Below are 11,581 nucleotides of genomic sequence, written 5' to 3'. Positions count from 1 at the left end.
CATTTGTGTTTTACATTTGTTGCATTTGTCCAAATTTGTAAATATGCCACTCTAAAGATAATGATCCCAGAGGCCCTCTAAGAAAGAATTCGTTATGTAAATAATATGAGAGTTTCACCATGTGGAGTTTTGAATCACTTTTTTGTTTGTGATGAACAAATCCCACATTAATGTCTACAATTGAGAGTTTTTTTATGAATAGATGAGAAATAACTTTAAATAACTATGTGGAAAAAACAGAGCCATTCCAAAACATTTAAAATAACCACAGTCTTTAAACACATGAATGCTAAGTAGGGTCTGACTTAGACCAACTAGAATGAATAGACCCATCTGACCATTCACATTGTTGGTAGCATATGTTTTCATTTTGGCCACTAGGAATTCCTAGCATTAAGTGAATTATTCTTTTTTTAAAATCTAGCGTTAGTTTTTATCCAATATTCATCAATATATCAAATGAATCCCATCTCTGTGTTTCTGGATTCAAAGTTTCAATATAGGCAAAGTGTTGTCTAGAAGGATTTGTCCAGAAATTCTCGGCTTTTTTTTTTCCCGAGTATGCACTGCTCATTTATAGCAAACACTTAAAATGGAATTTTAAAAAAATTAGCCAACTTGGATCTAGAGACAAAACCCATTATAAAAATATAGACAATGAAAAAATAAGATCAAGAGGCCTCTTAATTCCTCTTTATTTTCTGCCATCAGAGTGGTATCATCTAGATATTTAAGATTGTTGATATTTCTCCTAGCAACCTTAATTTTGGCTTTTGATTCGTCTTGCTTGGAGTTCTGCATGATATACTGTGTATAAAAGTAAAAAAAATAAGGTGACATTACATAGCCTTATTGTACGCCTTTTCCTTAAATCTATCAGTTGTTCCATGTCTGATTCTAACTATTGCTTCTTGGTCTGCAAATAGATTCCTCAGGAGACAAGTAACATGATCTGGTACAAGCATAACCTCACTGGCATGTGAAACGAGCACAATTGTTTGGTAATTTGAACATTCATTGGTGTTGAATTCTATACAGGTAGATTACTCCTTAAGTGGAGCACAGTGCTAAGACCACTTATGAATACATTCAGTCCAAAGTAATGGTGCTCCTCCCTTGAAATCAACTGACTCTTGGCTTTGATTTAACACATAAGCCCCTTGAATCCCTTTTCTCTCTTGGGGGCTCAGAAGGTCCTAGCCTTCCCCACTCAGGTGACTTGCACCTCTAATAATCATTCAGTTCCTCATTCCATGTGAGGGAAAATGAACTATGGATCAATCCCTATACTGATACACCAAGATCTCTGATCTGAAAAGAAGCCTGGCATGCTGATAAAAGGATCTACTTGGATTTAGGAAAACCAGAATTCAGATTCTACCTTGGGCACTTTCTTGATCTTAGGCAATTAACTTGACTTCCTTTAGCCTCAGTTGCCTCATCTGTAAAAATATGGGGGGAGAGAGAAGAAAGAGATACTAGAATCTATTTCACAGGTTGACATAAAGATCCGGTTGAGAAAATAGATACAAATACTTTGGAAACTTTTAAGATTTATTAATGTATGCTGATTTATATCTAATCATGGCAAAATTAATAATTATGCCATTAAGAATGGGAACTATGTATGATAATTATATATAAATGTGAATTCATAATACAGTATTTTGATGATATAGGAACTTTCTCCATCAGTGACAATGCAGTCCAATTGCAACTTAGTAGATAAATTACAGGGAGCTGTCTATGGCTCAGGGAGATTGTGACTTACCCAGCATCACCTACATAGAAATATATGTTTGAACTTGTTTTTGCCTTCATATGTCCAAGATAAAATGAAAAGTTCTATGGCTATGTCTGCATAGTCCAAAAATTGTATAACTTCATAATTCTTCAGAATTAGATAAATGTGGATAGACAAGTCCAACAGCTCAGGCTTAAGCCTCCCTCTTTCCTGTTCTCTCTATTTCAAATATCCAAGTTAGCAATCAACTGTTCATGCTGAGAGAATTCTAATTTGTTGACATTAATTCTTATGGTTGTCATTTTTGCCCTGGGGATGCCACTTTTGATGAATGAGAATATTTAGCTTGGAAAGATAGGTCTATGGTCAGTACAGCACTATGCACCACACATTGCCCTCATCACTCTCACATCTTTTCTGTCTCTTCTTCTTACAATCACAGAGTCTATTAGATGTTAACTATGAGGGTACATTTATAAAGGTTTTTTGCATTTAGGTAAATAGAAGACGGTATTGGTGATGAGAAAGTCATAAGATGTACAAGTCTTCAGTAGTAAGTGACCGTTGCTATTGTGACCATTCCTCCCTAGAACTCCTTGCCAAGTCTGATAGTCTGAGCCTACTCTAGCATTAAAGTCACCTAGAATTATAAGCTTGTCCTCTTTTGACACATTGATGATAAGGGTCTGTAGGTCTTCATAAAATTTTTCTTTGAAATCATCAGGGTTCATCATGGTGGGAGCATAGGCACTGATGATGGTGGCATGACATTTCCCTGTAAGTGACAATCACACTGTCATAAGCTTGTCATTAACTCCTTTTGGTAGGCATACCAACTTGTTGACTACATTAATTTTGATCACAAAATCTACACCAGTTTCACGGTGCTAATTATCTTAGAAAGATTCTGGAGATCACCTGGCAAGATAAGGTACTAGACACTGAGGTCCTTACTGAAACCAAATTGCCAAGCCTTCAAACTATGCTTCAGATAATGCAACTTCAATGGGCTGGCCACATTGTTTGAATGCAAAATATACACTTGCCAAAAACACTGTTTTATGGAGAACTCACACAGGACAAGTGGTCAAATGTCAGTCAGGAAAAGAGATACAAGGACACTGTCAAGGTTTCTCTCAAGAACTTTGGAATTGATTGTGTGATATGGGAGACACTAGCACAGGAGTGCTCAGCATGGCATGCCAACATCAGAAAAGGTGTTGTGCTCTACAAGCAAAGCAGAATTGAAACAGCTCAAAGGAAACACAAGATGTACAAATTTAGAGTATCCAGCTCAAATCTTCACATGGACTACCTGTGCCCAATCTGTGGTAGAGCATTCCAAGCTTGTATTGGTCTGATAAGCCACAGTCGGACACATTGAAACTTGAATTTTTCATAGTGATGTCATTTTGGTCCTCTTCTAGTACGAAGGACAACAACCAACCAACCATTTTATATTTAAAAGATATTTAAATGTCTGCGGCCAGTTTTCTTAGCTTCACTTGATATTATGTTCATAAAGAACTTTACAATGATATACATTTAAAAGGGCAATTAATGTTAATCGTGGTGGACCAAGACTCTAATCTAACAAGAGTTAGTGACTAATAATGGATTTGAACCCCTGAACACCAGTTGCCTCTTTGCAGCCAAAGGATGACACATAATGGTTAGCAGACAAAAATGTATCATACTTTGAATTTTATTGCAGACTTTACCTGTACATCAGATGGTATCATCTTTGTGTTGCATGCATTTTATTTTATATTCATAAATTTTAAATATAAGAGATGTAGCTGGAATAAAATGACAAGGTTCCTTTTGAGTCAGTGGGGAATTCACAGGAAATGTCCATTGAATTACATGTCCAATTAAGATCAAGAAAAATCAGCAAAACTTGTTTCTCACTAATCATATTTTCTTTTTTCAATTTTTTGGAAGTAATTAGCATTTTGGCCATCTGTCTTTGCTTGAGTATTTCCATGGTGCTGTTTTCTTAAGAGAAGACATTAGAAACCTCTACAGTTATTACTTCCCTCAAGAGTTCGCTATTTTCTTGAATTCTCTTTTTAATCACATTCCAATCACCTATCTTCTTTTAACCCCATAGATCTTGCATCAAATTAAAAATCTCTTTGGAAGACAGAATGCATGAGTACAATTCCATGCTTTCCCACTAACTATGAATCCTGAAAGGCAAGACATTGTTAAAGATGGGGGCAGTTCACATTAGCATGAGTGGACATGTGATTTATAGTATCTTGGACCAACTATGGTCATTGCTACTAATAGGTCAAAATGAAAAGTCTAAAACTACCTTCATAAATTTCTTTTACCCTTTTGAATTTCAAACACTTTATAGAGCTTGGGAGAAGTGTACTACAAACATGTTATGTTGGTCAAATAATTGATAATATTTTTGGTTTTGAAGTAAATGCGCTAGATTGAAGAAGACATGTGAGGATCTTTTTTGGAAATTAACGTAAAATGAGAGTTTAATTCTTTCTTTGCCTTTCAATTATTCTCCCTCCCTCTCTCCTTTCCTCTCTTCCTTTCCTCCCTCCTTCCCTCCATCCTTTTTTCTACTTCCTTTTTTCTTTTCTCTTCTTTCCCTTCTTTTCTTCTCTCCTTTACTTCTTCCTTTCCCTTCTCTTTCCCCTTATTTCCTTCCTTCCTTCCTTCCTTCCTTGAAATACTTGTTATACCACTTTTAGTTTAAAAAGTTTACATATTATGTGATAGTTTTCTATTACTTTCTCCATTCAGACCGTTGACACTTGTCTCTTTAATTTTGTCAGCAAAAGTTCCCTAGTGACTATCAAATACTGTTATGAGATGCTTCTGAGTTCCTTCACTTTTGTAATCCTGGCTTCGTAGTTTTTCTCCTTGGTAATAAGGACTGATGCCCTTGGGTAGATAAAAAAGAAAATCAAGTTTGGTATTTTTAATAGACTTTTTTGGGGGAGGAGTTTAAAAGGGTGGATAAGACTGAACAGGTTTTTCCTATTATGTCCATTGTTTATTTGTGGATTCCAGAAAGCGTAAAAATCTCAAACATTTCCTGGCATTTCTTAGAAGATGAAGGCTCTGTATTATACAGTGTGTCAAGGCTTTCCCACTTATTTAGTTATTGGAAGAAAAGCGATGACTTGAGAAGCTATAAGAGGAAAAATAAGTCTGGAGAGGAATATTTCAAGGTGAACATTCTAACATTTTTTGCCTCTCTCTAAATTATTTCAAAGAAAATATAGTAACAAAATAAGTTCTACCTAAGCATCATGTACTTCTCAGTTTTTTCTGTGTTACGGATCTCAGGTCTTCAGCACCTTCATCCTTTCTTGTGTAGGATAGGTTAAGAGCACCACGATAATAGAAATCCTGAAAGTCTGTCAAGGTGTTCTTTGCATTTTAAATAACATCAGCAAACTTTAAATTTTATCACATCCTCCTAATTCACTTTCATACCAGGACTTCAAAAATTACCTAGAAGTATTGGTAGAAGAATGAAGGAAAGAAATGAGAGAAAACCTCCAACACTTCACAATTGATTAAGGAAATTCATATCCCAAAATGCATTTGTGGCTTCATTTATCTTGGTCCAATTCTGAGGTCCTGGTTAATGAATGTCAGACTCTATACAAGTTAGAATTTAAATGAGAAGGGATGCCTAAATGGTGTTTCACATTGCCAGTTAGGCCAATTCAAGAGCACAAGTTATATAAGCTGTCACTTCAGGAAAGTCATCCTTAAAATATATTGGAATAGGTTTTCAGCAACTGAAATTGGGTGTAGCAAAAGCTATAAAGAATAGCAGGGCAATAAACTCCATAACTTGGGCACTATATTTCTTCTTTCTTATTGGGAAGTCAAATAAAAAGTTAGGGAATATTGATGCAGTCTCCATTTACCTTACTTTCTATGACTAAAGCTTATTCCTAATAAATAAATAGAAGACAGAGATAATTGTGCTATTTCCTCAGTGGACAAAGTATTTCCCATCATTCATATGTTTTCCCATGGTTTCCTTAAAAATTTATTGCTTTTTCAGTGACAATTGCCATCACTGTACAGTATAAATTAAGTTCACCAGACATTAAGAGCAATAGTAAAGTATAAGACAGAGAATTATGACAACAGTTGACTTACTAATGTTAGTATTGTGAGTGGAATGTGGGTTATAGAAAATCACATTTTGGAAGTCTTGTGACATTTGGCACTGGCAAAGCATTATTTAATCACAGAGATTCAATGGGACTCAATTCAATAAAAACTTAGGAAGCCCCTACTATGTGAAAGATAGAATACTGGGAGTTGGATTTCAAAAACAAAATTGCTGACTTTGTACTCATCCCCTGTCATTAATGGGCTTATATTTGGATGTGTAATGCAACACGTAAAAAGATAAATATAAATTGAGAAAGAGAGTGATAACAAAGAGGGGAATCAGAAATACCTTCCCATGAGTGGGATTACCTAAAGTGAATTTAGAAAGAAGTTTAAGATTCTCGGAAGGGGAGGTGATGAAGGAATGTATACCTAAGCAGAGATATGGAAGGAGGTAGAGGGAATGATAAGTTCAGAGAAGAACAAATAAGCCAGTTTGGTTGAAGCATAGATGAATTATTGAAATTGCTTGGAAAGGAAGAGTAAACTTCGATGGTGAGAAGTTTTCAACATTCCCCACATGATGGTGTAGGGAAATGACATGGTCACTCCTACGATTTAGGAAGATTTACTTGGCAGGTATGTGGAACACGGATTGGAGAACTGAGATATGAGAATCAAGGAAACAAATTAGAAGGCCATTGTAATGGTCCAGACAAGAGCTGATTGGGACTATGGAACTGGCCATGTAAATTGAGAGAAGGGATCGGATAAAAGAGATAAAATGAATCAAGATCCCCAAAGACAAAGGAAGAGGACATTATTCCCCCTACACAAACGTTTTTGCAGTGTGAGAGTGTAGGTATAGAATGCTCCATATAATATTGATTTTTCTAGATATTGATCAATTTTGATGGATTCTCTTTCTCTTTTCTTTAAAAACAACAACAACAACAACAACAACAACAACAACAAAGCCTTTGTTATAGGAGTTGTCTCTCCGAGTTGGCAAAGAAGGAACTGTGAAGTCTAGGTAGAAATTTTAAAAATTAATATTTTGAAATGGTTAAGGCCTGTCAGTTGATCAGACTTGACAAAGACCAATGTTAAATTCAGAAAGATCAGGGAAGTATAGGTGATATACTAGTAGAAACAGTACTGAGTCAATGTTGTCCAGCCCCTTCATTTTACAGAAGAGCTAACTAAAGTCCAAAAGGGATTAACTCACCTTATGTCACACAACTAGTGGGTGTTGGATTCAACATTGGAGCCCATGTTTTCTGATTCAAAATGCAGTCAGAAGGATAACCAAAGGCAAAGAGAAAGGAGATGTGTTGGTGATGAAAGATATATCAGTATGACTAGAGGTGACAGACAATATGCGTAATAATGAGATTGGCACTGTGGCAATGCAGGGTGCAAGTGAATAACTTTCTCATTGTACTTAATTAACAGTTTGTTTGGTTTTTGTCTGAGGAAATCACTCAGCTGGTATGCAGAAACATTTTCAAAATCATTATCTCAAGTCCCTACCCAAGTTTCCTTATGGCAGAAACGAGATCCTTCAGTGTGATAGTGGCTGACCGCACCTCAGTTACTCTTTCTACATCTTTGAGGATGCCCTACCTCCATGCTGGTATGACTTTGTCTCATTCAAGTTCCTAGATTCACTCTTAAGGCTCTATCCTATTTTAATGTAAACTTCCTAAGACAAGTCAAGGAAGGACTCAGCATCTCTCTTTATGTCCCCAATGCTTAGCACAATGTTTTACTCATAGAAAATATTTAATAAATAAATTTAATAAATAAATTTTAATAAATAAATAAATTTAATAAATTTCCTTTCCATTCATAAAATTCTCAGAGCAGTACAGCCAGGCAGAAAATTACCAAACTACATGGCCATAGACTGATGAGCTAATCACTCTGAGCTTCAGTTTCCTTATTGGTAAAATGAGGATAATAGTACTTTTAGTATCTATCTAATAGATTTGTGAAGAGATCTATAGTGTTCTGAAATTTTCAAAGTGCTAAATACATTTTCTCCTTCATCTTCCCCTACCTTTTCTTTATCACTCTCTCTCTTTTTTTTTTTTTTTGCTGTAACAGAAAACCAAGTTCAGCAAAGCATTTGTTCTTTTGGAGTACTGCTAACTATTCTTTTTAAAAAAGAAAGTGAAGGTGGGCATAATTCTCAAAACTGCTCTGCTAAATATCTAAATTACAGAATCTCTTACCTAAAAGGGAGTCCAGAGGCCATTTAGTCTCATCTGCAGAACCTCCAAACCCCATCCCAAACCTTTCTCCCCTTAGTGGTCATCTTCCAGTCCTCAGGAGCCCAGAGTCTTCTAAATAGCCTGAATGAGAGAGACATTTTCCCATTCGGTGAGCCCAAATTTACCTCTCTCAAACTTCCACCCACCACTGCTAGTTCTATCACATGGGACTATATTGTGTAAATGTAATCCCTCTTCCACATAATGGTTCAACATAAAGAAGATATGTCGACAGAGACCAAGTTTCTTCTAAAATGAATGATTTCCAACTTTCTATTGTATATGTATCATCTGTGGCTCATTTTATCCTTCCCTCAAACTGTCCCTCACAGAATATTTTCTTCTTAATTGTCCCCATTTCAGGACATTCCATCTGTGTTGTTTCTCCTATTATCATCGGAGAAAGCAGAACTTCCTTCATCTCTTCTTTCTGTGTCTTCTCTCTTCTTTTTCTTTCCCTCTATGAGCTGACCACTTCTCCCATTTCTGGGTCATAAATAAAAGAAATTTAAAAAAAAGAACAGGTAAGCAAGTGTGTTGTCATATTGGGAATTCAGGTTACCATTTTGTCATAGAATTTATAATAGATTTTGAGTTTGAAGGAACTCTACAAGAAGAGGAATCTAATCCATTTATTTTATAGATGAGAAGACTGAAGCTCAGGTTAATTAAATGACTGGTCACTGGTCACATTTAGCAAGTGGAAGAGTAGATTTGAACTCAGAGCTTCTCAACACCAGTTCTAATGCTCTATCCAATAAGCAACGTTTCCTCACATTTTCTAGTACACATTGAGATGGTTAAATTAATATTTAATAGCCCTCATCACAAGCCAATTTTATGCTTTTTCCATTACTTGCATCCTTTTAGCTCCAGGTCTAGGCACAATTAAATCGGAAAACACTGAACTACAAAATAGATTTAGGAGCAAGTTCATTTCACATCTGAACCTTGCTCCCTAAATACAGTAGGCAGCTTACAGAGATTCAAATATGCAAAGGTAAGGTTCCCTTGGAAAAAACAATATAGGGTCACATAAGGCAACTAGGTGTAGTAGTAGATAGAATGCTGAGCCTGAAGTCAGAAAACCAGAGTTTTCTTCTTCTAAACTCCATTTTCTAAAACACAAATAGATACAGTTGAAGCCTGATTTAACCTGGACTGTGCTGTGCAAAAGGATTTCCTTATATAGTTGTTAAAGGCATCCAAAATTCAATCTTTGAGGGCAAATAAGGTAATGGATACACACAAAGACCCCTGATATCCTTCGATGTAACCCATTTTCACTACTCTGAATCTTTTACATGGGAGGAGGGAGAAGAAATCCTTCCAAGTTACATAATGCATAAGATACATTACAAACACATGTTATACGTGGATGAAATAATCTACCACATAGCTTCCTTTCAATACAGGTATTTCTGTGGAAATAGAAACCTGACATTTGAGGCCTGCAGGCTTTTTCTACTGAAACCCTTTCCTGTTTGAAAAAAGCCCAAACCTAATTCATCCCAGTTTCTGTTCATTCTGCAACATAAGTTAATAGTATTTGAAAACCCAATCCAGTCCAATACACTTGATGTGGAGATGGAAAGAGAGAGACAGTCTTCTGTCTCCTTTTCAAAGGGCCCTTATCAGAAACTTTCCCATTATTAAAGATTACCAGATTCTGGGTCTCCTGCCTTCAGAAACAGAATAAAATATACACAGTGCCCAGGAGTCATAATTTTTGGAAAATGCGACATCTTTTAAAGAACATTTGTACCTCTTAGGAGAATTTACTGCAAAGGAAAATGCTACTTCTCTGTATTATAAATAAAATAAAATCACTTCCTGGAGGAGTAAATCATTGCAATGATGGTACCTCTGTTCTTATTTGGGTAATTTGAGAGTTAAAGGATGAGGTTCTTTCTTTTTTTTAACTAGGGCTGATTTATAAAACTTCTATAAAAACGGAAGGTGTGTTTGTCCTTCGTTGCTTAAGAAGACCCCACCATCAGAGGAATGATGACATGACTTGCACTTGACTTTGTTTTGAGTGAGGGAGAGCTGTGTAGGTCACCAGCCTCACTTCTCCTCCAGAGCCATCTGAATCTAGTGAATCCAGTGACCAGATACTCATAAGGATGACTGGAGATGACCCACGATGAGGCAATTGGGATTAAGTGACTTGCCCAAGGTCACAAAGCTAGTGAGGGTCAAGTGTCTGAAGTGACATTTGAACTCAGGCCTCCTGACTCCTGCACTGGTGCTCTATCCACTGCACCACCTAGCTGCCCCAACAATGGAAGGAATGTATAAATGGAGGGTCAGGGTGGAGGTAGTCTGGGAAAAGAATAATTCAAAGTTGCCTCTAGGTAAATCTGGGAAGCTTGCCCTCAGTGATACATCCCATTCCTTCCACCCTTGACTAGTACCACTCTGGACAACCACTGTCCTCTTGCTGTTGTTTCTTGCAGTAATGATATATTCTCTGGGGGTCAGAAGACTTGAATTCAAATGATGAGTCTGGTGATAACTCTGCAACTTCAGAACAGCCATTTCATGCACCTGGACCTTAGTTTCCTCTTCTGAGTAATCAGGGTGTTGGGCTAGATGGCCTTTGAGGTTCAGTTCCATATCCATGGTAACAAGAGGGGAAGTAAATAAGCATTTATATAGTGCCTGGTATATGATAGGTACTATATTGCATGCTATATAAATATCTCATTTGACTTTCATAACAACCCTGATAAATGTTATTCCCATTTTATAGTTGTGCAAACTGAGGAAAACAGAGACTAAATGAGTGCCCCAGGATCACTAACCTAATAACTGTTTGAGTTAGGATTTGAACCCATATTTTCCTAAGCCCAGATTTGAACTCTTATTTTCCTGACTTCAGGCTCAATATTTATCTACTCCCCCACCTAGTTGCTATATGTGGCCCTATAGTTTTTGCAAGGGAGCCTTACCTTTCATCTTTTGCCAATTAGATAAATATTAATAAAGAACCTACTAACTGTAGAACACAACATTGGACCCTGTGGAAATTGTATAACTTAATTTAGTTAGGAATAGTCCATGTTTTAAGGGAATGATGAGTTGTAATATAAGATTAGAATAGATGGTATTTAAGGTTTTTTCTGCTTCTAAAATCAAAAATTTTTAAAAAAAATTTCAAAGCTCTCTTACAATGGTGGCTAATTTGACTTGGCTTTACATTTTCACATATTAACACACCATACTTCAATAAGTTTTAAAATGATATTAAAGTTATATTTTCTCAAATTAGGTAAATTAGCATGGCAGGGTTGTGAATTCATGTTCAAAGTTGGGGGGGGAAACAGGAGAGGGAGAGGGAAACCTCCATTTCTCCCTAAGGGCTCTAGGTTATCCTTGATTCTTCCTTAATGGTATTATCTTTAGTTCCCATTTTGATATCTTTTCACAATGTTAAATGCCAATAATTAGT

This window comes from Notamacropus eugenii, chromosome 3 (genome assembly GCF_028372415.1).
Source record: "Notamacropus eugenii isolate mMacEug1 chromosome 3, mMacEug1.pri_v2, whole genome shotgun sequence".
Lineage (NCBI taxonomy): Eukaryota > Metazoa > Chordata > Mammalia > Diprotodontia > Macropodidae > Notamacropus > Notamacropus eugenii.
This window is presented reverse-complemented; position numbering follows the sequence as displayed.